The following is a 15,222-nucleotide window of genomic DNA, read 5'->3' on the forward strand; positions in this document are numbered from 1 at the left end:
AGCATGGAGCCTGCTTGGGATTCTCTCTCTCTCCCTCTTTCTCTTTGCCCTGCCCCCACTCACACTGTCTCTGTCCCTCTCAAATAAATAAATAAACTTTAAAAAAAGAAAAAAAAAAGACCAGAATAGAGAAGTCTTGAAATTGGGAGGAAGCATGGAGGACAAGCAGGCCAACACAACAAATTTCTAAATGAGGAGTTCCGACTCCCAGTGTGTTCTTGCTGACGGGTGAGCTGCATCTTCTGGACTGTGGCTGAGGGTCAGAGGGCAGGTCAATGGACAGACTACAGCTTCAAAGGGAAAAGGAAGTCTTTAGGGAGATCAGAGTTTCCAGTGAGCTGGGAATTAGGACAAACTGAATTCTCTTCCCCACTCACTAAAGACTTCTCACCTCTAGGAAGGGCTTGTCTTCACCATTTTTTTCTGTCACAAAAATTGCCCTCATTGTCAACTGGCTAATACAAGCAATAGAAAACCTTGACCACCTGCCCTGCTGTTGTCCCTACTGATGGCTCTATCCCTGTCTTCCTCTAGTCTGCCTGTCAGATGACAAAGCCTTGCACACACACACGTGCACACACACACACACGCATGCGTGCTTGTCCAGCTCAGTGTCTCCCTATTGTTCACTGAGTCAAAATCAAATGTCCTTGTCTGTCTTTCAAGGCTGTCCCAGCTTGGGCACAGTTCAGCTCATTGGCCTCCTCTCCCGCCACTCTGCCCCCAGAGTCCTCTGCTGCTTTGCAGCTTCCGCAAAGTGCCTTGCATTTTCCTACTGCCCTGTTTTTCCTACTGGTATGCCCTCTTCCCCCTTTCCTCCTTCTGCCTTTAAGATATTTATTTATTTATTATTTATTTTTTAATTGAGTCAGAGAGAGAGACACAGAGAGAGAGAGAGACAGAGAGAATCTTAAGCAGGCTCCATGCTGACAGTGTGGAGTCAGCTCCCCACTGACTGATGCAGGGCTTGAATCCACGAAACTGAGAGATCATGACCTATGTGGGGCTTGATCCCATGACCCTGGAATCATGACCTGAGCTGAAATAAAGAGCTGGATGCTCAACTGACTGAGACACCCAGGTACCCCTGCCTTTAAAATCTTATCTTTCAGGCTGATTTCCTAAGATTCCTCCTCTAGGAGACTGCCCTTGACCCCTGCTACCATCCATCCCCAGCGGAAACAACTTCTCCATTACACCATTTATCAAAGCCTGACTTGAATTATACAGCCCTGTCTCCTCACTCACAACATTTTATTATGAAACATTTCAAATGTACAGCAAAACTGAAAGAATTTTACAGTTAACACCCATTTCTCTAGCATCTTGTTTCTACTCTTTAACACTTTATCAAGCTTGTTTTTATTACATATCTATTCATCTTTCCATGCTGCTATCCATCTATTATTAATCCATGTTTTTTGATACAAGTCAAAATAAATCTAGACATCAGTACACTTCTCTCTAAATAATTCTAGATGTAGGGTGCCTGGGTAGCTCAGTCGGTTAAGCGTTCAACTCTTTTTATTTATGTATTTATGTATTTATTTATTTATTATTAAATTTTTAAAAATGTTTCTTTATTTCTGAGAGAGAGAGCGAGAGAGCGAGCATGAGTGGGGGAGGAGCAGAGAGAGGGAGACACAGAATCCAAAGCAGGCTCCAGGCTCTGAGCGCTCAGCATAGAGCCTGATGCAGGGCTTGAACTCACAAACTGCGAGATCATGACCTGAGCTGAAGTCGGACACTTAACCGACTGAGCCACCCAGGCACCCCTCTTTTTTTTCTTTTAATGTTTATTAAACATGAGAGAGAGAGAGAGAGAGAGAGAGAGAGAGAGAGAGAGAGAGAATGCTAGTGGTGGTGGGGGGATGGGCAGAGAGAGGGAGATAGAGAATCCAAAGTGGGCTCTGTGCTCACAGCAGAGAGCCTGATGTGGACCTTGAACCCACCAGCTGTGAGATCATGACCTCAGCCCTAATCAGACACTTAAACTGTCTGAGCCACCCAGTGACCCCAAACGTCCAACTTGTGATCTCAGCTCTGGTCTTGATCTCAAGGTTGTGAATTCAAGCCCCCCACTGAGCTCCATGCTGGGTGTGAAGACAAAAAAAAAAAAATTAAAAAAATAAATACTTCTAGAGGTATACTATTAATCAGAGCTCTTTTTTACAGTTTTTTTTTTCTATTTTGATGTGAAATCCGTATACAATGAAATACACAAATCTTAAGTGTACATTTGCTGAATTTGGACAAGTGGATACACCTGTGCAATCCACCCCCTATCAACATATGGAACATTATCATCATGCAGAAAGTTTCCCAGCAACCTCCTCCCTGCCTCCACCCTGGGCAACCACTCTTCTGATGGTTTTTCCTGTTTTAGAACTTCATATAAATGAAATCACAGTGTGTACTCTTATGCAAGGCTTCTTCCACTCAGCATATTTTAGACCTGTTACATAAAAGCAGTTGTTTGCTCTTTTTTATTGCTGAGTAGTATTCCATTGTATGGATGTACTATAATTTTTGTTTATCCATTCACCTGTTGATAGATGTTTGGGCTATTTCCTGTTTGGGGCTATTAAGAATGTAGTTGCCATTGTCAACTATAATTAAAAAAAAGAATATTGTTGCAGTGAACATCCTTTTTTTTTAAAAATGTATGCTTAGAGAGAGAAAGAGCAGGAGCATGAGTAGGGGAGGGACAGAGTGAGGGAGAGAGAGAGAATCTGAAGCGGGCTCCCAGTTCTCAGTGCAAAACCAATGTGGGGCTCAAACCCACAAACCGTGAGATCATGACCTGAGCCAAAGTTGGATGCTCAACCGACTGAGCCACCCAGATGCCCCTACTGTGAACATTCTTGAACGAAGCTTTGTGTAGATGTATGTTTTAATTTTCTTGGCTAAATGTGGAATTAAGTTGGTCTTTTTCTTCCTCTGGATTGTGAACTTTTTGAGGGCTGATTTAGTCTCTAGCCCCAAGCACAATGCCTTGTTACATGGTAGGTTCTCAGTAGACATTTGTTGAAATGAAACATAATTCAAGCACTACATAATTTTCTTATATTCTATATAATATGCACCTCTCATTTACTATGGGCCCAGTAAGATATGAGCATTATTCCAATCTTCCATTGAGCCTGAGAGGTAGGAATTATCCCATATTACAAGTTAGGAAACAGGCCAGGAGAATCTAGGTGAGGTGTTGGAAGTCACAAAGTAGGTGAGGGGAAGAGACAGGACTTGAAAGTGATACTGTTTGTGTGAAGCATATTCCTCTATGCTGCTTTGCTTCTCTGAAGGTCTCAGCTCCTTTAAGTGGAATCCTTGGAGTGACTGTCCCAGTTCACCCTTTATCTACTCTCAATGACTAGGCAAAGCAGGCTCTTTCCCTTCCCTCTATTTCCATTAGTCACGTGGAACTCCAGATCTCACATACCTTGACAGAGGCCAAAACTGCACCCCTCCGGATGGAAGGCATACAGTTTACCTCAAAATGTTGAGTGTCAACAGGTAAATGTGGACAGAGAAGTGGAATGGAAAGACCACCACTATGCAACCATCACAGTAGAGACTGGTTTAGGCAAGACTCATGAATGGATGTGAAATCTAGGGGATAATTTTGATGAGGAGCAGGATGTAAGCATGTCTTAAAGTGCCTCTCCACAGATTGCTTATTAGTTCCAAGGGGAAAATACAACAACAATACACTGGAAAAATCAGAAAACACCGTAACTTGATGATTGAAATTCATATCACTAGTGAGGGGCAGATGGACACCACATGCCTCCTGATACGATGACCTGAGGAGGACATGGCATCATTTCTACTGTATTCTAGACTGAATCTAACCATGAGAAAACATCAGACACCCACATGAAGTACATTCTATTTTTTTTTAATTTTTTAATGTTTATTTATTTATGAGCGTGAGAGAGACAGAGCACGAGTGGGGGAGGGGCAGAGAGAGAGGGAGACACAGATTCTGAAGCAGGCTCCAGGCTCTCAGCTGTCAGCACAGAGCCCGACGTGGGGCTTGAACTCACAAACTACAAGATCATGACCTGTGCCCAAGTGGGACGCTCAACCCACTGAGCCACCCAGGTGACCCTAAATGAAGTACATTCTAAAAGAGAGAGCGAGCAAGAGAGAGCACTATATTCTTCAAAAGTGTTAATTTCATAAAACGCATGTACATACACATGCACATACATACAAACGCTGTGAAAATGTTCCATATTAATGAAACCTACAGAGACATAGCAACTGAATGTAATATTTAATCCTAGACTGGATCCTGTTTTGGAGGAGAAAAAAATTAGGGACACTACTGAGTCAAGTGACAAAATTGAAATACGGATGGTAGATTGGATCAAACTCCTGAGTCAATTTTAACTTACTGAGTTGATATCTGTATTGTGGTTATAAGATATATATTTATTATTAGAAATGCACACTGAAGTATTCAGGGGTTAAAAGCCATCATGTATGTGATCTACCCTCAAATGGCTCGAAAAATATGTTTTTGTTGTGTGTGTGTAGTACATAGAGCAAATGGGGAAAACGTTGAAAAGAAGTGAATTTTGGTAAAGGGTATATGAGAGTGCTATATACCATTTTTATCCTTGCAGCTTTTCAATGAGTTTGAAATGGTTTCTAAACAGAAAGTTTGGAAAATGCTCTACTGCAAGGTCCCTGGAATCCTAATTCAGTCAGTGAGGACTGTGCTGACAAGAACTCCATGGACATGAGCATCTCTTTTCTAAATATGTTAGTTTGTTCCAACCTGCCAAATGTGTGACCTCAAGCTAAGTGAAAAAGTGCCAAGGACCCACGGTGGGCATCTTCTAAAAGAATCCCTTCATCTTGGTCCCCTCTCAGAACATCTTTCCCAGAGCAGGCTCTCACTAGAGGCTTGTTAAATCAGCTGGGTTGCTTTCGGCTTGTGAGTGATGGTGGTGAGCTCTGAATGGGTCTGAGGGCTAGGTCCTGCCTCCTTCTCTCCTATTGATCTGCTGCATGATGTCAGTCTCCTTATCCATGGGTGATGGGTTTGGACCAGAGCAGAGGTTGTAAATTGGCAATCTGAGAGCCGCCAGTCCACAGACATTTGTCCTATATGGTATTTAATTTAATTAATTAGTTTTTTTTTTATTTAAGAGAGCGAGAGAGAGACAGAGAGAGAAAGAGAATCCACACTTAGCGAGGAGTCCAATGTGGGGCTCGATCCCACGACCCTGGGATTGTGACCTGAGCTGAAATCAAGAGTTGGACATTCAACCAACTGAGGCACTCAGAAGCCCCTTTTTAATTAATCAATTAATTTTTATGTCCTACATGGTACTTGCTGATATTCAACAGCCAGGACACTGCACATAAAAGTTTGGCTCCATCTTCTCCAACCACACAGGGCCCACATTTCCAGCAACTGGCAGCAACTGATTGGAGTTGGGGCATGTGCCCTGTGCTCTCCACAGTCTCCAACCCACTCTTCTTTTTTCTTAATTAAAAAAATTTTTTTAATGTTTATTTTATTTTTGAGAGAGAGCATGAGCAGGGGAGGGGTACAGAGAGAGAGGGAGACAGAATCTGAAGCAGGCTCCAGGCTCCGAGCTGGCAGCACAGAGCCCACTGTGGGGCTCGCCTCGAGCCCACGAACCGGGAGATCACGACCTGAGCCAAAATCAGAGGCTTAACCGACGGAGCCACCCACGCGCCCCTCCAGCCTACTCTTTTATAACTAATCAGCTTTCTCATTTACAGTTTCTGCTTGGTCTTTGGCCTGGAAGCCCTCAAAGGACCTTCCAGTTCCCATCTTCTCTGACCATATCTGATCTCTTTAGGGATTTCACATGATGAACAAGAGGTTGGATGGAGTGAACAGTGAGGTGCAGAAGAATAACAGAACCAAAATGAGAGTTGTGTCAAGTACAGCGGCTTACAAAGGGCCAGACCGTGGTTCCAGACATTGACATAACCACTGGAGTTCCAGATGGGATGGGATGCTTGGAGTCAGAGTTGGGAAGAAATTAGGAGGTTGTATTTAGGACTGAGGGTCAGGACAGAGGATGGAAGAAGAATTGAGGGAAAGCCAGGTTCCTGGGGAGAGTACCAAATACCTGGAACTGAGGGCATCACTGTGTGCAGTCTTGGGGTCACAGCTAAGAGCAGTTATGATTTGTAGCCAGGAAGTGGATCCTAGAGAGAAAAGGGAAAGGGAAGAAAATTTCAAAATCAAGGTACAGTGGCAAGGACTGAAAGGATGTGGTGTTTAGTTCCAGATCTGCCACTTACTAATTGCGTGATCTTGGGCATATCACGCCTCATCCCTGAATCTGTTTCCTCAGCTTCGGAATAGGGATGACAATACAAGCCCTGCCTAACTCAGAGTTATAGAAGGGCTAACCAGCAGTACCAGAGAGCAAAGCACTTAGTAACTGGGGAAGCACTATCCCAAAGTGAGATAAAATCTAGAAGGTGTAATTGAGCCTTAGAATTCTGGAGCTTGAAGCTATTAGAATTGAAAAGAGTTCAGCAAGGTTACTACTTATAAAGTTAACATACAAAAAGGAATAGCATTTCTATATACCAGTAATCATTTACAAAATGTAATAGGAAAAAAATAAAATCATTGTGGTACCTAGGAATTAACCTCACAATAGGGTTGTAAGACTTCTACAGAAAAACATAAAACTTTACAATTTTTATTTTTTTTAATATTTATTTATTTTTGAAAGAGGGGGGAAAAGAGTGCAAGCGGGGGAGGGGCAGAGAGAGGGAGACACAGAATCTGGAGCTTTCATTGTCTGCAACGCTCTCATTTAACAAACAGTGAATTTGAGGCCCCAAGAGGAGAAATTACATGGCAAGTTTAGGAGAGAGGGGGGCGCTGTGCTTCATTAGTTTTAGAGTAGAACCCCCTTCTGAGCTCCCTCTGGGAATAGGTGAATAAAACTAAGCAAAGGAAGAGGAAAAAGGGACCTAGTTAGGGGGATTTGTGTAAGGGAATGCCCCCAAACTGTGTGTTTTATCACATTCGCTCGCAAGGGACAGGTCTTTGTAACTAGTCCTGTGGTTACAGGAACAAGGAAACACTTAGGGAACCTTGAAAGAGGTAGTCTCATTTCGAGGGAAAGGAGGTCCCCCATTGCACATTACGTAGCATGCACAGTGAATGAAATCACAGAAAGTGAGAGGTGAGAAGACCATCTTGTTCTACCTCCCGTGATAGAGATGAGGAACCTGAGGCCCAGAGATGGGAAATGGCTTGCCCAAGGCCATACAGCTTGTTCCTGGAAGAGCTGGGACCGTAACAGGGTTTCTTAACTTGTAATCCAGGGCTTTTACTCCATGTGCCAGTTTGGATTGCGTATCCGGCAAATAAGAGATTGATGAACGATGGCTTTCAGAGATAGGGGTTACTTTCCTCACTTTACAAGAGGTCCAGAGGCGGACAGTCAGATAGGTGTAGCTGCCAGAGGATGCTAAGGACCTAGTCTTCTCCTATCTTCCCACTCCTCACCTTCAGCCCATGACTTTTGTCCTTACCATCGTAAGATGGCTGTATCACCTCTAGGCATTGTGTCTGTATTCCAGGCAGCTGAGTTTGTCTTTTTATAAAGACTTACCTGAAAGCTCTGCTCCATCCACTGAGGCACATAGCAATCCCAACTGCAAAAGGAGTCAGGATAAGTGTCCAGGCACTAAAGTAGGAGGTGGCAGGGGACTTTTGAGTAGTTAGTATCTAATGTTTGCTGCATCACTATGCTACACCATTTCATCTCTATCTATCTATCTATCTATCTATCTATCTATCTATCTATTAAATATTTTACTTTTATTATCTTTTTGTTTAAAAAAATTTTTTTGAATGTTTATTGATTTTTGATAGAGAGAGAGAGACAGAGACAGAGCATGAGAGGGGGAGGGGGAGAGAGAGAGGGAGACACAGACTCCAAAGCAGGCTTCAGGCTCCGAGCTGTCAGCACAGACTTTATTTTATTTTTTATTTTATTTTTTTTTTTTAATTTTTTTTTTTCTTTTCTTCAACTTTTTTATTTATTTTTGGGACAGAGAGAGACAGAGCATGAACGGGGGAGGGGCAGAGAGAGAGGGAGACACAGAATCGGAAACAGGCTCCAGGCTCTGAGCCATCAGCCCAGAGCCTGACGCGGGGCTCGAACTCACAGACTGTGAGATCGTGACCTGGCTGAAGTCGGACGCTTAACCGACTGCGCCACCCAGGCGCCCCCAATTTTTTTAAAGTAATTTCTACACCCAATGTGGGGCTCAAACTTACAACTCCCAGGATCAAGAGTTGCTGACTGAGCCAGCCCGGCACCCCTATGCTACACCATTTTATTTTATTTTTAAATTTTTAATGTTTATTTATTTTTGAAAGAGAGAGACACAGTGTGAGCAGGGGAGGGGCAGAGAGAGAGAGGGAGACACAGAATCTGAAGCAGGCTCTAGGCTCGGAGTTGTCAGCACAGAGCCTGACGTGGGGCTCGAACTCACAAACCGTGAGATCATGACTTGAGCTGAAGTCGGACGCTTAACTGACTGAGCCAGCCAGGAACCCCTTTGCTACAGCATCTTAAAGATGAAAGAAGGGGTGGGTGCAACAAACTCCTGCCTGAGAATCAGAAAATAGGTTCAAGTTTGGATTCTGCCACTTATTTGTGGGTCTTTGACATGTATCAGTTACCTCACCTGAAAATGGTTTGGGCTAAATGACCCCAAAAAACCCTTCTGGCTCTTAATTCTATGACTCTATCCTATTCAAATCCTAATCCATGTACTTTTATTTCCCTCTCCCTAGGGAATTCTAACATAAACATTGTAAATTATGATAATAATTGGTATGTAAATATTGCGTATTTATCTGATAAGTGTTTGTACCAGGAAATTTCAGCCAGAGGTCCCTACCTTGAGAGCATCAAGGTATCGCCATAAACGTATTTTCTTCTAAAAGTTGTAAAGTTTTGGGGCGCCTGGGTGGCTCAGTCGGTTAAGCACCTGACTTTTGATTTCATCTCAGGTCATGATCTCACGGTTGTGAGATTGAGCCCCATGTCAGGCTCCACGCTGAGCACGGGAGCCTGCTTGGGATTCTCTCTTTCTTTCCCTCCACCTCTCTCTCTGCTCCTCCCAAGAGCACATGCATGTGCGCGGGCTCTCTCTCTCTCTCAAAATAAATAAACATTAAAAAAAAAGTTTATGTTACATCTGGAGGTGGGGAAACAGAATGAACTTGTACTTCGAGAAAAAAATCTACTAGGGCAGATGCATGTTTACACAAAAATTACCACATATGTGGTAAGTGCTGTGATAGGCAGAGAATGGGTGCAGGACGATGTGTATGAACTGGAGAGGGTGGTGCCTAAATTGTGTAACTTGGACTGAAGCAGGTGCGAGGGAGGGCTTGGAAGTAGCTGTGGCAGGAAAGAGAAAAGGGACTGAACCAGAACAGCATCAGTGTTGGTGGAGATGTTTCTGAGGCAGAAGGAGTATCTGGTAGGCCTGAGGTGGGGAGAAGGGAGGGAATAACTGAGAATGACTTTTGAGTGTCTAGCTTGGGATACATAAAACATGGTGACTTTATCACCTTAAAGAAGGAATGGAAGATTCCAACACTTTTGAATTTTCCCAGCCATCTGACTTCTAAGGAGCTCACAGCTTATTCTATTCTTGAAGCCCCAGGACAGGCATTGGGGCTGGCTACTCCAGGCAGCAGGAAGGATCAGAGTAACTTTTGAAGCTCCCACCTGTGTGTTTTCCTTATAACAGTTAAGTGCATGCTTGGACAAAATCTGTGGGCTTTGGTACGAAATAATGCTAATTTCATCAGGACAGGAAACCTATTTTATTTACCTTTTTATAAATGCCCCTCACTGGGTGGCCTTTTCTGATGTGCAAATCATCATTCAGTATCTGTTGGATGAATGAATTCAGGCTTGCAATGGTAGTTCCCCTGCTCTGGAGTCTGGGTGTGAAAGAGGGGAAAAACTTTGAGTTTGGTCCCAGGACACCTGCCTTATTAATTAGTCATTTCAGTTCTCCGTGATTGGCCTAAAGTTCTTTCCAGGGCTCCAAATTCATAGTTCTATACATTTTCCACTTATCCTTTTATCCTTCATTCCTTCATATTTGTATAGGCTATAAATGCTTCTTTAAAGTCATTCTGAGTAGTACTCTGTAAATGCTTGCTAAGTGCTAGGCACCAAGCTAAGTACTTTATTTCTATCAACACATTTGATCTGCCTAACAACCCTAATAAGGTAGGTGTGACTATTATTCATTTTACAGTTAAGGAAACTGAGGTACAGAGAGATTAAAAATCTCCCGCAAGCTCACATAACTTGTAGGTTGCAGTTCCCAGATTTGCACACAGGGACTCAGGGTCCAGAGTCCAAGTTTACCTCACTATGCTACCTCTAGGTCACCGTAACAGGGGCTATGACAGGCTGGTGACTTGCATTATCTCATTTTTTACTAAGGCAATTAAAGCTTAATTTCCCAAAGTTACACACAAAGTAGCAGGGCTGACCTTGAACCAGGGCTTTCAACCAAGTCCAGTGTTCCTTCTGGTAACCAGCCTGCTCTACAGGTTAACTGACTACATGTCCCAGTGCCTGGTTGCCTGAGTTAAAAGCACCACACTTGATTGCTGGCTTGTGGTCATTACATAAATTACTAAACTTGTATTTGTTTCTCATCTGTAAAATGAGAATGGGATCATTGATACCAATTATAAAGCATTGTTTTGGCAACTAAATGAGTTATTGGGTGTCACGTACCTACAAGAGTGCTTGGGACATAATAAGCACTCAAGAGGCGTTAGCTGTCCCTTTTCCTTCTGAACCACTGCTATCCAGCAGAAATATATCGCGAGCCAAATAGGGATTTTAACTTTAGCGGCCATATTTTAAAAAGCAAACAAACAAACAAACAAAAATTATTTTTAAAAATTCTTATTTGTTTTTGAAAGAGAGGGAGAGAGAGCACAAGCGGGAGAGGGGCAGAGAGAAGGAGACAGAATCCGAAGCTGGCTCCGCGCTCAGCACAGAGCCCCACCTAAGGCTGATCCCCAAATCATTTTCCTGGTATCAAGGCTTGAATAGAAATCAAGAGGAGGCTGAACCGATTGAGCCACTCAGGTGCCCCATGAAATTATTCTAAATGTGTTTTATTTAACCAAATATATCTAAAACTGTAACCAATTTTGTAATCAACTATCCAGTTTATAATCAATATAAAATTATGAGATTTTTATATGTTTTCTACTAAGTCTCGGAAACTCGGTGTGTATTCTACACCTACAGCACATTTCAACTTGAACCAGCAACGTCACTTGTGGCTGGTGGCAGCGCAGCCCTGGAGAGGCCCCACACCCGCGTCCCTGTCCCCCTGCGGTTCCTTCCCGCGACCAGCTGGCCCGCGCCCTAGGCCCCGCCCCGCGCCCCTCCCAGGTTACATCACAGAGCCCGCAGGCCCCGCGGGCGGGGAGACCCGGGCCCGGCCGCGTGTGCCCGGCTGCTCGCATCCTCCCAGTTCCAGGTACCCAAATTCTGAAAGAAAGCAACGTCCAGCACAGGACAGCGGCGGCGGTCGCTGTGCCCGCCGGCCGCCCGGGCCCTAGCGGGCGGGAGAGGGGAGTCTGAAGCCCCCATGCGTACCTCGCCCCAACGGCCCTTCGCTCGCGCCGCTACCACTGCGAGGTCGAGGCGGCGGGGCCGGCGCCCATTGGCTTGCCACAGCCCTCCGCCCGCCCCCTCACCGCGCTTATTGGTCGGAGCCGCGGCGCCCGCGGGATAGGCGGTGGCGGCGCCCCGCCCCCGCGCCGACCCTCAAGAGAGCGACGAGGAAGCGGCCGCCTCCCTGCGCCCCGCCCCACGGGCTTGCTCGGTGGCTCCGGCTCCTCCCGACTTCTCCCGGCTCCTCCCGGCTCCTCCCGGCCCTCTCCCGGCTCCCTCCGGCTTCGGCTCCGACGCGGCGGCGGCGGGTAGGTGCGGCGACAGGCGGGGCCCGATCGGAGGGGCGGCCTCTCCATTCTCCCGGGGGCTGCCCGAGCCGCTCTCTGCGGCTGCCCGGGACCCCGCAAGGCCCGCCCGGGGCGGGGAAGGGCGGTGGCCGCGGGCCTGCGGGACGCGGGGGCGGGAGGGCAGGGGGCCTGAGGGCGTGATCTTTCTAGGCTTCGGGGCGCGATCCCGGGGCCCCTTGGGGCCGAGCGGGCTGAGAGGACCGGCTTCGGGCGTCTGGAGCGTGGGGCTGAGCGGCACGCCTCGGGCTCGGGATGGGGCTGCGCTCGGGGAGCGAGGGTCGGCTGCGGTCTGGGGCCCTGGGTGGGGCTCGGGGACGTAGGAAAACTCAGAGGTCGTTCCGTGAGGCTTTGTGGGGGTCAGTTGAGGTGGAGCTGATGCGAGCTAGAGAGCGTGCCCAGTCCCGGGTTACGGGCGGGGCTGAGGGGCGGTCTGGAGAACCGGGCCCCAGCCTAGGCTCCCTGCGTGCGTCCTCTCCGGCACTGGGCCGACTAAGCGTTGGGTTGGGGGACTAAGTGTGTGGCTGCGAGACGGCGAAGTAAGTATGGGGATGGGAGGATTGGGACTGGGACCGGGAGGGGGCAGTTGGAAACGTTACCCCGAACCGAGATGGTGGTTTAGCACTTGGACCAGGTTCTCCGCTGGTGTGTTGCCTGAACTCTTTTTTGGTGAAATTACCCCGTGGGGGAACGTTGGGGTTTTTGCTTCCACCCAGGAACGTGTAAATTAAATGCATTTACTTCTTTTCGGAGGAGGCAGTGATTACGCCTCGTTTTGTGTTTTAGGACCCAAACCTGGGGTGAAACGTGCTTCTCGGGAAGGTTAGTGTTACCCAGCTTTCTTCTGGAAACCCCCTTTCTCCTTTCCCTCCTCTGGTTCGGTTACAGTATTGCTCCCTAGGGCCTCTCGATTCCCTCTCCCTGGCTGCATAGCATTGCAGTGTTTCGTGTGTGTGTGTGTGTGTGTGTGTGTGTGTGTGTGTGTGTGTGTGTGTGTCTCCCGCCCGTTTCCCTGCTGCTGAGCTTTTGGCAACTGCCACTGCGCTTTCCCAGGGATGGTTGTGGCATTGCATCAGGGGATATTTGTGCTTGTAATTTGCTCACTCAGCCCAGGAAGAGGGAGAATAGTATGCTGCAGAGATGGGGGGGGGGTGCCGTCAGCTCGGCCGGGTAGGCAGAGAAATGGGTGTGGTGAGGGAATACAGCTGCTCTAGGCCTATAGGGTAACACTGCCCAGTCATCAGCTCAAAGAGATTCAAAGAGCAGCAGCAACAGCTATTTTTATAAATCAGTCCTGAATCCAAGCTGAGCACATGGATTTAGAGTGAACAGTTGTCATGCTCTAACTATTACCGGCTGGGTGTTTGGTAGACAACATTGGAGTTGCTAAGCGAGAACTGTACAAGGCAGCCGGTACTTGCAACTTTTTAACTTTGCTCTTCTCACACCTCTCTGGGATGGCACATTCCCCCCCCCCCCCCCCCCCCCCCCCCGCCCCCCGCCTCGGTGTCTTTCAAAACTTGAAGTGGTTTGATGGTTCAGGCTACTTTTCAAATGAAATGTTTCTCTATCACTGGTAGTCTTCCTCTCACATTTGGCTTAAAAATAATAAAGCTGTCACCTTTTGAGCACTTGCTATCTTCCGGGCACTAGTAGGTATTTATTTACAGATGGGGAAATTGAGACTGACAGGAATAAGGAGTCACACAGATAGTTAAGTATCAGAAGTGGCATCCATATCAAGGTCTCTCTGACCCTCTCTGCCCTCCCCTCCCCCCAGTAGTTCAGAAACTTGACATTTTTGATTCACACTGGGGTGACTCAAGTGCTTGAGAATTTATTCATGCAAAGTAATCTCACTAGAGACTGATAAACCAGATACCAGTTTATTTACATGGAAAGTATAAAGTGCCATGTACACAATTGGAATTAATTATCCACTGGCACCTCCTTTATTTCTGGGCAGCCAAATCAGTAATAAAAAGGCAGTTGATTATAGAATGGGAACTAAGGGCCCTGGATGTTTTTAGGCGGATTTTTTTTTTTTTTTAACGTTTATTTATTTTTGAGACAGAGAGAGACAGAGCATGAATGGGGGAGGGTCAGAGAGAGGGAGACACAGAATCTGAAACAGGCTCCAGGCTCTGAGCTGTCAGCACAGAGCCTGACCCGGGGCTCAAACTCATGGACTTCGAGATCATGACCTGAGCTGAGGTCGGCCGCTTAACCGACTAAGCCACCCAGGTGCCCCTTTAGGCGGATGTTTTAATCAAGTTACTGAAACCTAGTGAGTCTTCCTTCTTCTCCCAATTGTGTGAACACATATATTGATGTTTGACAGTGCTGGGAAGATTCTAAAAACGTTTTCCCACTTTGTCTCAGTTGTGTGTGTGTGTGCGCGCGCGCGTGTGTGTGTGTGTGTGTTTAAGTTATTCTCTTCATATATTTGTCATCTCAGCATATATTTATCTGTGTTAAAATTCTCAAAATTACAAATAACCTTACATTACATGTAAACATCATTTTCCATTGTTTGCTTGACAGTGAAGGAAGCACCTGGATTTTATTATGTTTAGGTGGCTTAGCTCTATCTTTTACTTTTTGTTTTTTTGAGGGTATGAAAACTTTTTAAATTACATACTCTGGCTTTCAGGGGAGAGTAGGACAGGTTTCCCAAGCTTGCTTGAAATGGTTTGAGAGCTGGGAAAGATACTGCCTTGTGATATTTATTTCGGTTATGGATTGGGGGTATGTATGGAAGTACGTGTTCCCCTGTGTGAAGGGGCACTTGTGTGGTTTGAACCTCTTTCTTACATCAGGTTAGGTGGGTTAGCTTTAGTCAGAGAGAGTGAGTTCTTTTTGATTTCAATGTCTTCTTCTTTTTCCCAATTTTGTTTTTGAATTTGGCGATCTGTCTTTTATCTCTTTAAATTTGTGAGGTTGACACTTCAAATTTAGGCATTGCTTTTCTCCATTGTCCTCTTCCTCTTTCTCCTTCTCTTCCTTCTTCTCCTCCTCTTCTTTTCCCCCCCTTTTTTATTATTATTATGTTAAGTAATCTCTGCCCCCAACATGGGGCTCAAACTCATGACCCTGAGATCAAGAGTCATGTATATGCTCCACTGACTGAACCAACCAGGCACCCCCTTCTTCTTTTTTTTTTTCTATTATTTTTTAAA

The 15,222-nt window shown here is 45.8% G+C and overlaps 1 protein-coding gene and 1 long non-coding RNA gene across 12 annotated transcripts in view; one reads left to right on the forward strand and one right to left on the reverse strand.

Annotated features, from left to right (window-relative positions):
- Window positions 1-12,155, reverse strand: part of LOC147583616 (uncharacterized) — a 58,436-nt gene extending 46,281 nt beyond the window's left edge. Inside the window, exons 1-3 of the long non-coding RNA XR_015248403.1 lie at window positions 11,682-12,155; window positions 9,877-9,988; window positions 6,123-6,201 (exon numbers count right to left, since the gene is read on the reverse strand). This is a non-coding gene — a long non-coding RNA (uncharacterized LOC147583616). The remainder of the gene's footprint in view (window positions 1-6,122; window positions 6,202-9,876; window positions 9,989-11,681) is intronic.
- The window catches only part of MAP4 (microtubule associated protein 4), a 195,779-nt gene continuing 192,385 nt past the window's right edge, over window positions 11,829-15,222 (forward strand). For 4 of the 11 annotated variants that reach the window (XM_086698326.1, XM_086698330.1, XM_086698332.1 and 1 more), the window contains exon 1: window positions 11,836-12,007. The gene's annotated coding sequence lies outside the window, so the exon portion shown is untranslated. Of the gene's footprint in view, window positions 12,008-12,375; window positions 12,583-12,829; window positions 12,866-15,222 lie in introns of those variants that run through there. The other 7 variants (XM_086698331.1, XM_086698333.1, XM_086698335.1 and 4 more) reach the window with 5 other exon arrangements.

The sequence above is a fragment of the Puma concolor genome, chromosome A2, assembly GCF_028749965.1.
Source record: "Puma concolor isolate L17-30 chromosome A2, mPumCon1.1.hap2, whole genome shotgun sequence".
Taxonomy (NCBI): Eukaryota; Metazoa; Chordata; class Mammalia; order Carnivora; family Felidae; genus Puma; species Puma concolor.